The following is a 16352-nucleotide window of genomic DNA, read 5'->3' as shown; positions in this document are numbered from 1 at the left end:
AATTCACTTTTTGTGATTTTTTTCATTTACAATCGAGTGTTTTATTTAAAAAAATATTTTGACAAAAAGCGATATAATTTTAATATTCGCCATTTATTGGTTATAAGCTATAGCATGAAAATAATGATCACCTTATTGATTTTGGCCACATCTGTAATAATCCTATATAAAAACTTATGTCACATCCGCCACCACTGAGGACACATGCCTCCCGGGACATCCTGATTGGCTGAAGTTTCAAAGAGTCCAGTGTAGGTGAGTGGGTGGCGGTTTGACTGGAGGGAGTGCGACAGACAGCAACGAGACTGTGCTCAAATGCTGGGGCTCCAAGACTGAGTCCAAGAGAAGTTTTGAAGTGGGCTTCAACACTTTTTCTCTTCACGAGCCACAGTAATCACAGTGATTCTTGTGAATGTTTCACTATGGTAACCTCAGCCCTGTCAAATATGTCTTCCTGCAGCCCATTACCCACACACACATAGTAGGCTATATAGAGGCTAATGCTAGCTAGCTTACTTGTTTTGATGTATTTTAGTTCATAATAGCATTTTTGGAGAGAGAAAAAATGGTGCTGTCGGATATGTTTTATAGCGATTAGTCCATGGTTCTCATGTAGATTCTGCTAGTTTGAATCCAGCTTGCAACATTTCCTGTTTACGTTCTTCTCCATCCTTCCAAGTCCTTTGACTTTCATCTCTGTGTGTGACAGAAAAGCCAAAAATAATATATAAAAAGGTAATTTATTCTCAACATAGGTACCCTCTTGTGTTTTAGATGATATAAAGAAACAGACTTGACAGTATTATTGTGTGCTGAGTTGTTAAAAAGGAAATCTTATGCCAAGATTAATGCTTTTTCCCATCTTTTTCGTATTAGCTTGTACTTACTCATGTTTCTGCTTAGATAGGAGTAGCGACGTCTTAGAGAGCTCGAATAATTCAGCTGTACAACTTTTATACAGTGAAGATATACACTTTTATCAAGTGAAGATCTCATACCACTACAAAAGAGGATCTTTTCATATTTTGGTTGCAGAGAGATTTGGAAATCCCATAGTCTGCTGCTCGAAAACATGGCAGTTTGATATATATACTTGCTGAAATAATCTGTTCAGCTGAAAAAAAAAATCGGAATACTACTGTTTTTATGGGTAGATTTTGTTAAAAGTAGTGCTTTTGCTTGATAATGCCACCTGTCTGAAATGTGGTGCATGCAGAAAAATATGTAATTGACTGATATGTCATTGTGATTTATGTTTGATTGTATAGATATCATAAAATTGTTTTGTGGTATTCGATGACTCTCTTTTGAGCAGATGGATGACACATGGAAAATAAATGAGGAGTGAGGCTGCCTGCCTGATATTTCATTCCCTTTTTTAACCTTTATTTATATAGCGCTTTATACAATATAGATTGTGTCACAACAGCTTTACAGTGTTAAACAGGAAAAATGTGTGTTGATAATGCAAGAGGACAATAGAAAAAAGTCAGTTTATCAGTTAAAGTCAGTTCATTGTTGATTCAGTGATGTCATTGTCCAGCTCAGTTCAGTTCTCTTCCAATAGTGTCTGTGCTGTCAAGTCAACAATGTTGCCATTTATTCCACAAAAACACCTCCAACCACCCCGCAGGACCATATATTGCCTAAATCTATAATGTTTAAACACATAATTGACAAGTCTATTATGGTAATCGCTCATTAATCCAATGCCCAGCTTTTGGGAAAATAGACTGACATCTTTACTGTATCAGTATGCATAAAAACCATATGGCCATATTAGTCATTTTTTAATGCAAAAAGCAGCTTAAAATATTAAGAAGAGGAAAGTACGAGATGATGATAAATGTAAGAGTGCAGGTAGGATTCAAAGAGTCATTTGAGGGCAGCTATTGTTGTCCATCTATTGTTGTGATCCGTTGGATTTGGCCACAGGGTAAGAACTTGGACCAGTTGTTTCATTTCAAGAACATCTAAATCTCTATTCTTCCTTTGCCCTTTTTATTCCTCCTGTTCTGGATTTAATAAAGCTGTTATCTTAGTGTGTTTGTGTGTGTGTGTGTGTGTGTATCCGTTGAGCTTTGATGGTGGTGGGTATATCAAACTCTTCACATGTCAGTTACAAACTCATAACTTGACAGTCGTAAAGTTTGCCTAAGAGCTATGGGTATCTGTCTGAGGGCTGAATTTCACCTCAGACTTGTAGTCTTTTGTAAAACTCATCATGTTTGCCAAGGCAACATAATTACTAACATTAATATGCCAACTGGTTTTGAGGACGAGGTGCATGATGATTATAGCTGATATACAGCAGATCATATTTTTGGTTTTGTAGCACACTTACAGATCAGAGTGCAGTATTGCTATAAAATCACTGTCTCACCAGCAGAGGACAGTGTCCATCATATTTTTTAACGAGCTATCCAACAGAGCTTTGAACAGAGTGGGGTTCAACCACACAAGGAAAGACCATGCTGCGGTCCAACTCTCTCCAAATCTCTTCTTATGGTTTCAGAATTTGCCTCCATATCAGTGCAGTCTTTGTACAGGGCTAGATAGTTAGACAGATAGTTAGACAGACAGACAAAGATGGATAGATAGATAGATAGACAGACAGACAGACAGACAGGATTTCAATATTACTGCATTCCTCACTACAAGTATAATGAATCAAATATACAAGTATAATCAAATCAAAACTAAACTAAAATATATAAAAACAAAACCAGAGATTAACAAACAATACAATTAAATCTGAAAATGCTATTAATAATGAACACAAAATTGAAAATGCAAAACCATAATAACCTTGTAAAAGGGAAAGGGAAGCAGTAGAGTTCCCTGAGGTGGCCCAGCATTACTCATCACCCGCTCTGACATGCTCCTGCAGCTTCAGAGTCTTTAGGCTACTCTTGGCCTTCAGTAGTCTATAGAAGTTTACGTGGGCCAGACAGAAAACATGTTTGTGTGCATTGGCTATATAAATTTATAACAACTTTTTGTAATGAACACATAGAATGCCCTACATCATAAATTATTGTTATAAATAAGTCTATATATGCTTTGTCATCACAGGAATAAATTACATTTTTTAAATTGTAATATCTCACAAAAGTACTGTTTTTATTGTTTGTTTTTTTAAATAAATAAATGCACACACACATATAATACCATGTCTATATAGCTAGATAGACAGACAGACAGACAGACAGATAGATAGATAGATAGATAGATAGATAGATAGATAGATAGTTAGACAGACAAAGATAGATAGATAGACACACACACACACACACGGGTCAGATGTTTTGAAGATAGCTTGTTACAAAAATGATGATCTATTTTGGTTGATTATTATTCTGTTTTTGAAGTTTGAAGACTTATAAATCAATATTTTTTTTTTGTTTTAAATGCATATAACCCGGTTTATGTTGATTCTTAGTTTCTTTCAGGGATGTACAATATAAGGGATATTAACTGGCTGATAGAGGTTGGATATTTAATTGTGGATGCACGTTTTTGCATTTTTGTATATTTTAAAAATACATTTGCTGTCATCTAGTTCTAACTTAAAGGGTCAACACTGAATTATGACAAATATGTAACTCTTTAAGAGCCTATAATAAAAGGTGATGCCTTTATATAGGGTCATTCTCATCTAAACTTTTTTTACCTTTCTTAATCTCAAAATGAATAGTTATTCATATTTTTATTATAATAATGAGGCATGCCTAAATTCACTTTAGCATCAAAACATTGGTTTGACTTGACAATGACAAAACCGGACACACTTTAGTTTGGGGACCAGTTCTTACTATTGCCTAACTATTAACTATGACTTTTGCCTCAATAAACTCCTAAGTTGCTGCTTACTAATAGTTAGTAAGGTAGTTGTTAAATTTAGATTTGGGGTAGGATTAAGGGATCTAAAATATGATCATGCAGAATAAGGCTTATAAACAGCCAGTATGCTAGTAATATGCATGCTAATAAGCAATTAGTGAGAATTGGTCCTTAAAATAACGTGTTACCACAAAAACTATTGGTTTTAGTTTTCAGTGTTTTATTTTGTTTTATTATTTTAAATACAAGATCAGGTACTGGCCATAAAATTATCGACTATCAATTTATTTGTATTGGATTTCAATATTACTGCATTCTTCTCTACAAGTATAATTCAAACATACAAGTATACAAGTACAATCAAATCTAAACGAAACTAAACTATTATATATGTAGGGTGGGACTATCAGTCCTACCAGTCGGTTATTGATTGGATTTGATTGGAAAAGTGAAGAGAGAAGAACGTGAGACTGCAGGAGTGGGTTTAAGAGGACAAAACGATTGGAGAAATCCTGTAAAAGTCACCAGAGAGAAGTCTATTGTTTTTACCAGAAGGTCCAGTTATGGCATGTTGCTTAAACATTATGAGGGCAATTTTTTTTAAAACAAACAAACAAACAAACAAACAAACATATGCACAGATTAATTGTCCCCAGTAAGATCTATATCATGCATTTAGAAAATAGATAAGGTGAAATGTCATTTCATGATGATTATATATATAAAAAAACTTTAATTGAAAATTAGAAATAAGTTTTACTTGAAGTACTAAAATGACTAAAACTGAAACTGAAAAAAAAAAAAAAATTAAAGCTAAATAGAAATATCAAAATAATAAAAATGACAAAACCAAAATAACAAAATTACTCAAACTTACTTAAAAATGAAAAGTGAATTCAAAATCTTCATAATAATTAGAATATAAAAATTGTATAAAATATTTTACACATGCATTTACTTCCTAAATATTGTAAAAAAATTGAACTTTAGAAACACTTTAGAATAGGGAACACACATTCACTATTAACTAAGAGTTTTCCCTCAATAAACTTATTATTTGCTGCTTATTATTCGTTAGTAGGTAGTTGTTAAGTTTAGGTATGGGGTAGGATTTATTGCTCTAAAATATGTTCATGCACAGTAAGGCTTTAATATGTGCTTTATAACTACTAATAAACAGCCAATATGCTAGTAATATGCAGGCTAATAAGCAACTAGTAAATAGTGAGAATTGGTCCTTAAAATAAAGTGTTACCCAGATGACCTCAGAAAAGATGGTTCCACCCCTGCTTGCACTCATATATTCATGAAAATCCTCAGCTGCATTTGGAGGAGACCAGAAACTCATCCACAGAACATTTTTGTACAATGTATTAAAGCGAAGGCCTAATTATGATCCTTGTCCTTTCTAAAACATTACAAAAGTAAAGCTGCAGGGTCGGTTCAATTAAAGGCTCGATTACTTGAACAGCCAAACTGAAAGAATTTTAACTTGGATCCCCTTAGTGGTCTAATGCAGAAAAATGTCAGAACAAGATCCCAAGTCAAAGAGGTTGCGTGCGCTGTGCACTGTAGAAGCCCTTGCCACTTTCATCTCCCATCCAAACACCACCCTTTGGTAAATGAATTCCTTTCACTTCGTTTGCCCTTTTAATGTGCAAGACTCATTTCTGATTACATAAATAAACTCCGCGATTGAAATTTGCCAAGCCGCTGCGCTGACCTACATAAGTCAAAATGCCATTAAAACAAATGATGGAAATTACGTACTTTTATAAATGGGGTTATTAGAAACTAGAAGAGTCGTGTTGTTGGAAAATCGAGAATAGGAAATGCTTTTGGATGAATGTTAATGTCAGAGGTAATAAGGATTTTGTAAGCCCACACTTGCGGAAGAATGATGCTCCATATGGCAGTGGTGATATTTGCAATATTGTTCTGCAATGCCTTGGGTAAGATTATAGGGGCCATGGCCTTTCAAACAGCTGTTTAGCCTTTGCGTGGATCACCCATGGCAATCTGCAGCAGCACAGTTATATTTTTTTTTCTCTGCAAAACCGCTCAATTTAGGAATGAACTCTGCTGTAGACTTTAGCCTTTTGTGTAGTTGGTGAAGCTCTGCCACTGAGTGGACATTTCACACTCAATGGCTATACGATTTGTTTATTTGATGGGGGTTCTTCTATTGAAAGATGCTGTTTTGTCACTCAAGGCTATCCGTAAGGACACACTTTATCTTGTTTCACTAACCTGGAGTGGATTCATGAATCCAGGTGATGGGTGACTCAAACCATGTGCGTCTCCCAAAGTGCTACACATCTTTTTGTCCAAGCCTTGCTTTATCCCAACAAGAACAGAGGGTATCTGAACTGTACTGGGCTGCTGATGATAGATTGCAGGGATGATAAAAACATGCGAGCATGATGCCAAGAGCACATTTAGCCCCGTATAGAGGCTTAGGGGAGGGTATGCGAGGGTCCTGATGGATGAGGCTTTGGGGGTGGACCAACATCAGGACAGTGATGGAGGGGGAGATGTGAGCCACAGCAGGTTCAGGTAGCAATGTACAAGAGAGAGCAATGAGGGGTGTTTGTGTTTGCCATGGTCATCTTCAGGTGACCAACAATGCTCACCCCTCTTTATCTAATCCCATAAGTCACAGCCTTTTATTGAGGGCTGTGCACAAATCAACAGATGACAAATGAGTGCCACATGCAGTGTTTTTGGCTCAGCGACAGTCTGTGGTCTGTTTCTCATTATAATTGTTATAGGGGAGATTGTCAATAGATGAAGAGGAAAAAAAATAAAGAGGAAACAGAACCGAAGTTAAAACACAGCAAATACACTAGGGGTGCATCAGTACTATATAGATTATAGGTCAATAATATAGATTTAGCTGTTATTGTATGTATCAGTATTGTTTGATATTGTTTTTATGTTCATTTCCCCTATTTTTACATTTCGATTACCTTTGCTATACCAACTAATGCTAATTTAATTTATACTTTAAAACATGAACAATATAATAACAGTTAAATGTACATATAAAATCTCAAAATGAATATATGAAATATTTTCCATGTTATACACTGTTAAAAATGATTTGTCAAAAAAAGATTAATGGAGTATTTTAAAAGAAAATAGTTTTTCAAAATTTAATGTTTAATTCAATGTGTTACTTGGCATTTCTTTTGTAATTGTTTGTAAAATTTACAAGCAATTTTTTGAATGAAAATACCAAAAAATTGATAGTAGCCATGACTTCAAATTGCTAGATTTTTTTTTTCTCCGTACTGTGGAAGTCATTGGCTACCGTCAACTGTTTGGTTATCAACATTCCTCAGAATATCTTCTTCTGTGTTCAGCAGAAGAAAGAAATTCATGCAGAGGGTCCTTGTTAAAACTTCAATGCTGAGTAAATGATGACAGAATTTTCATTTTTGGGTGAACTAGAATTTTAATATCGACTATTTATTGGTTATCAGACAGAAATGGTTAATCCCTAAATTGCATTCCAGCAAACAATTTCTATGTTGCCCTAACATTCTCAATGAGTTATAATTTTTTTCTTTTCTGAAAGTTAACATGCAGAATGTCCTGTTTTTAAAATGTTTAAAATGTTTCTTTGGTTATATGAATGCAATAAAATGTTAGCAATAACAGCTGCTGTAATTGTATTTTTCCTCCAAGCACCATTCAGAGGAATTGAAAACATGTAAAACAAACAATTCAAAGCATGTATGAAACTCTTTTATCCAAAGTGCACTACAGTACATTCAGCATGTACATTTTACCAATATTTACCAGTTTCCAGCTAGGACCTTGCTCTACCAATGGAGCTGCATGACCAAAGGGCATATGTTCATGAAAATATACAAAGTCCAAATAAAGATTTGATTTACATTAGCAATAAATACCATTGAAGACAAGCAATATTTTTGCACAATATATTTCAATGCCACAGATCACAATATGATCACAGGAACCACTTCAGTGTTCACTGAGAAAGGCATGTTTGATATTGCTGAATTTTTATGAGTACACTGAAAAGATATGTCAGTCATGATCTCCTGCATTTTGAGGTTTTGCATCTGTTGCTAGGACAACAAGAAGCCTTTCAATTTGCCTGTTGGCACAAACCCTTTACCACCCCTGACATTACGTTAACCCCTTCTTTACAGTTCAGCACCTCTATGTTGACTTTAAACAGCTTCAGAGAAGATGCATGGGCTTATTTATGACTGCTTAAGACTAAATGTCACATGCCGTCATGGTTCGCCACATTATCTGTGATTATATAAAAATATGCAGCCCAAGATCTGCATATTCTGAATTTGCATTTATTCGAGTTTTAAGGTGGTTGATTTATTGGCTGAAAGCTGATAAGCTGTATCTCACACTTGCTTGTGTGTCAACACGTTGCAGCAGTAACCAGCAGAGTGTGCTACAATCATATAGAGATATAATTCAGTTGATTGCAGCAAAAGAGGCACACAAATGCTTTCAGAGAGCGGTGTAGTCACAACTGAGCTGTGCTAACCCTCAAAAATGTCAGGTTTTGCAAGAAGATGGAAATCTAGATGGCAGCTTCTGGAGGGGTATAAAGATTGTGATATAAAAGGTGATGCAGGTTAATTTGACTTTTTGCTTCTCCGTTCACCTGCAGTCATTCATACATTCTTTTGAAATGGTAATAAAATAATCAAAGAGCAGGAAACCTTCAGGACACAGTTTCATTTCCTGACAGTATTTGGTGTCCATATAAAGCATCTGCCTGATTGAAAGAAAGATCTCGAGTTCCCCACCTCGACCTCCTCCCACCGCGCTCCTGTCTTTGAGCAGACCACCACCCTTCCTCAAATCTTTATCAATCTGCCTCATTCCTGATGAGATTAGAGCCAAACTTTGATCTCTTCCCTCCTGAGGTTTCAGCCTCACTTTGATGTGTTCCCTTCTTGTTAACGACAGAGCCGATAGTAGATGACAGAATCCCTTCTGGGTGAGAGAAAGAGATTGAACGGCATTGAGGAGGGAAGTAAAAGTATAGGAGCCGGGGTGGAGTGGACACGGATGAGGGATGCTCTCTGGCTTGGCATAAAGCAAGAAAACAGGACAGGTTGTCAGACTAGATTGATAGGTGCTCCTCTGCTCTCTTTGAGCCTCCACCTCGCCAACCCCCCCGTTACCCCAGGCTCCGGAGCCCTGCCTGTGCATTGAGCTTTTGTGGAGATGAGAGATTGGTGCCCTCATTTATTTCCTCTACTATAGGAGATGTTTTAAGTGGTCCTCCGGGGTAATAGAGAGAGAAGATTTTTTCCTCATTCACCTCTTCTGCTCATATGGGCCCATTGCAGCGATGCACTGGGAGAGGAGCAGGTTTATTAAGCTATCCGTTACCGGTATCTGAACTCAAATTGAATTCAATGATGGCAACAAGGATGTAAATAAAACTCTTGCAATACTGTGTACGTTTATATGGAAGGGAGTGAAGGCAGTGTTGAAGGTTAGTAGTAGACAAATGTATGTATTTTGAAAAAGCATAATTAAGTCACTCAGATATCTTCATTGTATTGTAGCATTGTATATAAAAAAATCTGACTTAATATTTCTATCAATATAGTGATATTAATATCAGTATCCACTTTGTATATCATCGTAACAAACATTTTGTTTCTTCCCACATTACAAACCAATTGCATTAATAATTTACTATTTTTGAAAGCACTAATGGTGTTGAGTAATGGCTCCCTAACTTTTTTTTTTTAGTAAAATATAGGAAAAAGTATGTGCTTCTTCTCTTTTCTTCCCCCCTTGTCATATTTTTACATTGAGTACAGACCTAGTTATCAGTTTCATTGCATGGAGGCTTATGGTAAGCAATACAATGAGAATACACATGACTTTGACTACAGACAATGAGAGAATACTCTATATTGACATGGAAATTCAGTTCAGTGAGTATGTGTTGATTAGGTACAGTAGCTGAACTCACCACGGATTTGGTGAGTCTAAGGAGTTGTTAGACTGATTCCGATTGGTAACTCCTTAGGTAGCTCCTCATTGTGTGAGGATTCATTAAAATAACTGAGTCATTTGTTTACACAGGTCCCAGTGCAGCTTCCATTTCAGTGAGTCTGTGATTCACTGCTCATTCAGGGTACTAGCCACTTTGACGGATTCAGCTCAATGAAAGTACATTCATACCACACACATTCATACTATAGTGCTCGTAAGAGAGAACTGTATGTGAATCGGACACTGCTGTTTGTGCTTCTGCCACAGAAAATGCTTTGCTGAAAACACAGCCGTGATATGCTATATGCCATCGTCATTTCAGAAATATGTAAGTACAAGTTATGCCCACCTACAGACTTCTTAACTAAATTCAAGAACTGAATTCAAGGTGGCATAAACACTCCATCAGTTACACTTTGCGTGACTCCCAGTTTGAAAACTGCTAGTGTTGGAGTAAAACAGCTTTTTAATTTATTAATCAGGCATGTCATTTTTCCGTATTTATACAGAATTCCATATACTACGGTCTGAAAAGTATGAATTGCATAAATCTAATGAAAAAAGATGGTGCGTTTTCAAATACATTTCAAATACATTTATTTAAAGCATAATTGCATTAATAGTAGCAAAATAATAATATTTATTTATTGATTTGTTTAATAGTTTAAATAATAAAATAAAAATATTATTTAGAAATAATAATAATAATAATAATAATAATTATTATAATTATTGTTATTGTACACACATAAACTGAATTGAGAGAAGAAGAAAAAATTGTCCTTAGCTGATCACATGCCTGAAATATACGCTGTCCACATGCAGACATAAAACAAGCAGACTTGTCTGACATAAATACAACTGAACTTTTACCCATGTGTTTCGTTGAAAAGGGTGTTTCAACGTATTCTGCAATTACAGGCATGGCATGCAGGTCTCTTTGATGTCACATTGCTGACAGTTTCATGAATTGTCCTTGATTTACTGTAACTAGAGGCAGGTAAACTTGATTTAAGCTTGATTTAAGCTTTCACTGTCTCTTAACAGTACATCAACTCATCAAAAACAGCTGGGATTTTATAATTTACCCTGGATTTATGATATAGGACCACTCTGAAACAGAACACCTTTTTTTTTTCAGCTAGCTGGGTTAACAGCACATAGAAGCGGCTGCCAGTCTGTCCAGCCTGTTTAGATGGATGTACATGTTTTCCAGAGCACAATAATCAATGTGAAAATCGTGGAGCTCTTTTGTTAATTTCCATCAATAAATATAGAGTGAGAATGCACTACTGTTTGCTCGCTTAAATAATCATACAAGTGCTCTAAAATAAAGTATTTTTGTAAGCTATCTAATGACGATGTTTTATCAGGGGAGTTTTCATGTATTAGCGGACTTATTCCATTTATTCCTTTTCTTGGCATCACAGCATGCCTAATGAGGTGTGTGTCTTTCGAGAGTTGAAAATTCAAATGTGGAGCCTAACACAATGTGCCCAAGAAAGTGGGACAGCCGTGCTTTATGGCAGCCAATTTCAATGTATTTTCCACTTATGGCCTTTCCCGATGGGATGTGATACGCATATGACGTGACGTGACGTGACGTGACGTGACATGTGGCCAAGTATGGGAGCGCTGTACATTCACTCCCCCCACCTACAATCCCTGCCGGTACGAGACTCGAACCCACCACCTTTGGGTTATGAGTCCGACTCTCTAACCATTAGGCCACGACTTCCCCAAAAGGGGGCACCCAGACTTGAACAGGGGATCTCTTGAGCTGCAGTCAAATGCTCTACCACTGAGCTATACCCCCCATGAAGCAGACTACTTTATTACGCTTCCTCCATGTCATTGCTGACAAATGAAAGCATTTTTTTTAAAACTGACATATTATTAAATTTGACAAACGTAGGTAAAACATGTGGATAATAATATAGAGAATAGTCTCAACCTGTGTGACTTAACCCTTGAAACAATACGTTTTAGTCAGCACTCATTGTTTCTCTCAGCTCTTTCTTTCTTAAAAGCCCTTAAGACAGAAAATGGTGGTTTCATTTGAAGTGATGCGGGAGGAGACGTCGGCCCCATGTCTGAGAGTGTCTTAGAGCCTCTGAGAATGAGAGGTGTGGAGAAGATGAGAAGGGACACCTCTCCTCCAGACCAAAACAGAGGTGGCTGAAGTGCCATCAATGATTTAAAGGGCCCTCAATATTTGAAATTACCATGAATGATAGAGAGCATGGAGAGCATCAGTGATTAGATCGCTGATGCTTAACATGAACCATAGATCTAAATGTAAGGCTGCGATTACTCGAAATCTGGAACACAACCGGTGTTGTATAGTATAGTTTTAACAATACCATTGTGGTCACATTTCTGCTGTAGTTTTGTTGGGTTTTGCATAGTGTTTAAGTATAAAAGCACCATACCACATTCATCCATCCATCCATCCATCCAATTTGTTTGTTTGTTTGTTTATTTATTTGTCATGGATTCTCATAAAAAAGGTACAAAAGCTATAACTGGGACAGTACCTTTTCAAAAGGTACATTTTTGTACCTTATTTACCCTTAAAAGGTGCATATTAGTACCTTTCAAAAGAGTACTGTGATAGCTTTTGTACATTTTATTTATTTTTGTATGTATGTATGTAAGTATGTATGTATTTATTTATTTATTTTTCAGAGAATCAGAAAGGTATCTTGCCCTGGGGTGATTATTAAAATCCTTTGCATCTTTCATTATAATTCGTAAAGAACGTAGATACAAATAGCTGCATCCACTCCACCATTAATACAGCTATAGTTAATCGTTACATACAAATGTACATGACTCTAAAATGAGTAGAAAATCAATAAAAATGCTTTTCTGAGAGCAATTCTCCAGAGTACAAATGTGCTACATGGTGCATCGTGCCAGAAAATGACATTACATTGACTACAGGACATAATGTGACCAAGAAAAAGCTTTTACTGGTTCATTCTGCTTCATTTTTAACCATTTTATTGCCATTTTATATGCATCATGTGGTTGCAAAGTGCAGAAAATTGGTTCGTTTAAAACAGTTAAACATATGGTTTAACTGTTTTTAACAAACCAATAAACTAATTTTGTTCACTTCACAACCACGTGATAAATATGAAATGGATAGCGCATAGATCAAATCAAGGACTCAATCTTGCTTCAGACCCACAATGAAGAACAGTATTTGTTTTATGAAGGCATCTCTTTTTCAGTAAACCTTAGTCATTTCCATTTCGGTTATGATCCACAGGTATGATTGGCAATACCCACATTATTTAATTTTCTCAATTTTGTCAATTTCCTTACAAACGTGTCATAAGGTCTTTACAATGAGTTGAGACTCAACAGAAATGCACTTGTCATTATTCGTTTGGAACAAGGATTATTAATAGGTAACTGGACTGGTTAAGAGAGGCACTTGAGCTAAATCAATGACGTTGTCAAACTCTGTTCCATGTTTTGTCTGTGTCTTGCTCCCCAGGTGTTCCTTTCCCATGTTTAATTTGTCCCAGGTGTTCCCCATGATGGTTCATTGATCCCAGGTGTGTCTCGTCATACCCTCCTCCTGTGTGTATTTAAAGTGTTCCCAGTCCCTAGTCCTCTGTCCGCTGTTGAACATCTTCCTGTGTTTGTCTCCCTTCATGCAAATAAAGTCCTGTCAACATATTCTCCTCGTCCCTCGTGTGTGTGCAACGTGACAGACGTGCTTGAGAGGGAAGCTATGCAAGAAGACTTAATGGCCACTTGTGATCGAACTTGAAAGGACTAGCACTCCATATGAAAAGGTCTGTAATCCTGTTTGAACTAGTGCAATTTTTATGTCTCCCATTTCTGAGCAAAAAGCATGTTTAGTACACAGGAGTTTTAAACTAAGTGCGTCTAAGACGAAAATGGAACCATTTTCATATTGCCATGTGTTAGTAACTAAAGTGGATTCAGTGACATCTGGGCGATCGAACTGAGAACGGAAATACACTTACATTTGAAAAAAAGAGGTGCATATACAAACGCACAAGACTCTAAAATAGACTAAAACTAAAAAGTTCAGTTAAAAGGGCCAAAACAAACCTTTCAGAGGGCAGGAATATTTTAAAGACAGGGTTCCTGCTAATGGATTTTGCTTTTAGATGCCCCTATCGGAACGTGGGTCCAATCTCGTGGGCACGAGGGAGATTCCACACCACCATATGTCTAAGTAGTCTGTGATCTGTACTCATCCCCTTTTTCCTGTCCATTGAATTATAGATATGGGCATCATCTATGCTGGAGCTGAGTGACCTTAAAGTCCAAAGCCTCTGTGGGGTTGTTCAGCTGAGAGGGCCGAGAAGTGGAAATCACATTCTACAGGCAACGCTGGAGCACATGAATTATTCTGATCATTTTAGGGGCAGGAAAATGAATACTGAGGGTGAAATGAAATGTAGAGAAGCGGATGAGATGCGGCAGACCCGATGATCTTTCATTTCTTCTCCTCCGGACCCCTCCATCCCCCCTCCGAGTAAACATAAAGTCGTAGACTTGGCAGATAGAGGCATATTAGAAAATCTCACTTTGACAACAGCTTCACATTTCCACCGATAATCCACCATCTGATGTCAAAGCAATAGCCATGCTTTTTGGAGGCAGGTAAGCGCTAAGCTGTGGGAAAATGGGAATTTGGGGTAAAAATGTAATGCTGTCTTTGCTTTCACGAATTGGTCCGTGATGACGGACATTGTGTGGCCAATAAATGTTCCTTCTTTCCACTGGTGTGCGGTAAAGGCTGCATTTTCCGGCCCATTGGAGAGAGATGTTAGCACCTCAGATGTGCATTGTTTTGAAGCGAAACTTCATGTCCTTTCTAACAGGAAACAACGTTTGCCTAATGTGGCTGCAAAGGTTCAGAAGTTCAAAAGAAAAGCAGTGTGACTCCTTCTGTACAGGGGGTGTCCTTACAGATTTGAATCCTCTGTGCATGGCTTCACATTAAGCCCAGGGAGGGCTCGTGTTTCCCCGTTAGGCCCAGGGAGGGCTCCAGGCCCCTTAAATTTCCCCAAGTATTTTTTGGGGGGGGTACTATGGCTCCAGCCGTAGAGGCCGAGGCGGGGGCTGGGGCCGCGGCCTCGGAGGCTGCTCCGCCATGGCCTCCAAAACTACCTGCTCCGCCATGGCCTCCCGAGTCCCCTGCTCCGCCATGGCCTCCCGAGGCTCCTGATCCGCCATGGCACCCCGAACGGGGACCGCTCTGGAGGCCCACTGTCCGTGTCTGTCCTGAGGGACCTCCAGAGTGCCCACCCCCCCCTCCCCATTGGATGTTATATGGCGTGAGGTCACGCCTTCCGGAGGGGGGCGTTATGTCAGACTCTGTTCCATGTTTTGTCTGTGTCTTGCTCCCCAGGTGTTCCTTTCCCATGTTTAATTTGTCCCAGGTGTTCCCCATGATGGTTCATTGATCCCAGGTGTGTCTCGTCATCCCCTCCTCCTGTGTGTATTTAAAGTGTTCCCAGTCCCTAGTCCTCTGTCCGCTGTTGAACATCTTCCTGTGTTTGTCTCCCTTCATGCAAATAAAGTCCTGTCAACATATTCTCCTCGTCCCTCGTGTGTGTGCAACGTGACAGACGTGCTTGAGAGGGAAGCTATGCAAGAAGACTTAATGGCCACTTGTGATCGAACTTGAAAGGACTAGCACTCCATATGAAAAGGTCTGTAATCCTGTTTGAACTAGTGCAATTTTTATGTCTCCCATTTCTGAGCAAAAAGCATGTTTAGTACACAGGAGTTTTAAACTAAGTGCGTCTAAGACGAAAATGGAACCATTTTCATATTGCCATGTGTTAGTAACTAAAGTGGATTCAGTGACATCTGGGCGATCGAACTGAGAACGGAAATACACTTACATTTGAAAAAAAGAGGTGCATATACAAACGCACAAGACTCTAAAATAGACTAAAACTAAAAAGTTCAGTTAAAAGGGCCAAAACAAACCTTTCAGAGGGCAGGAATATTTTAAAGACAGGGTTCCTGCTAATGGATTTTGCTTTTAGATGCCCCTATCGGAACGTGGGTCCAATCTCGTGGGCACGAGGGAGATTCCACACCACCATATGTCTAAGTAGTCTGTGATCTGTACTCATCCCCTTTTTCCTGTCCATTGAATTATAGATATGGGCATTGGAGCTGAGGGAGCTGAGTGACCTTAAAGTCCAAAGCCTCTGTGGGGTTGTTCAGCTGAGAGGGCCGAGTCACATTCTACACATTCTACAGGCAACGCTGGAGCACATGAATTATTCTGATCATTTTAGGGGCAGGAAAATGAATACTGAGGGTGAAATGAAATGTAGAGAAGCGGATGAGATGCGGCAGACCCGATGATCTTTCATTTCTTCTCCTCCGGACCCCTCCATCCCCCCTCCGAGTAAACATAAAGTCGTAGACTTGGCAGATAGAGGCATATTAGAAAATCTCACTTTGACAACAGCTTCACATTT

At 38.0% G+C, this 16352-nt stretch overlaps 1 non-coding gene across 1 annotated transcript; it reads right to left on the bottom strand.

The window, feature by feature from the left end:
* Window positions 1-11602: 11602 nt before the first annotated feature.
* On the bottom strand, window positions 11603-11674 carry trnac-gca (transfer RNA cysteine (anticodon GCA)). Its single transcript has one exon. It is a non-coding gene; the product is annotated as a tRNA-Cys (tRNA).
* Window positions 11675-16352: the final 4678 nt, after the last annotated feature.

The sequence above is a fragment of the Sinocyclocheilus anshuiensis genome, unplaced genomic scaffold, assembly GCF_001515605.1.
Source record: "Sinocyclocheilus anshuiensis isolate Anshui unplaced genomic scaffold, SAMN03320099.WGS_v1.1 scaffold1872, whole genome shotgun sequence".
Classification (NCBI taxonomy): domain Eukaryota; kingdom Metazoa; phylum Chordata; class Actinopteri; order Cypriniformes; family Cyprinidae; genus Sinocyclocheilus; species Sinocyclocheilus anshuiensis.
The sequence above is the reverse complement of the archived record's forward strand: the minus strand, read 5'-3'. Positions and strand labels throughout refer to the sequence as shown.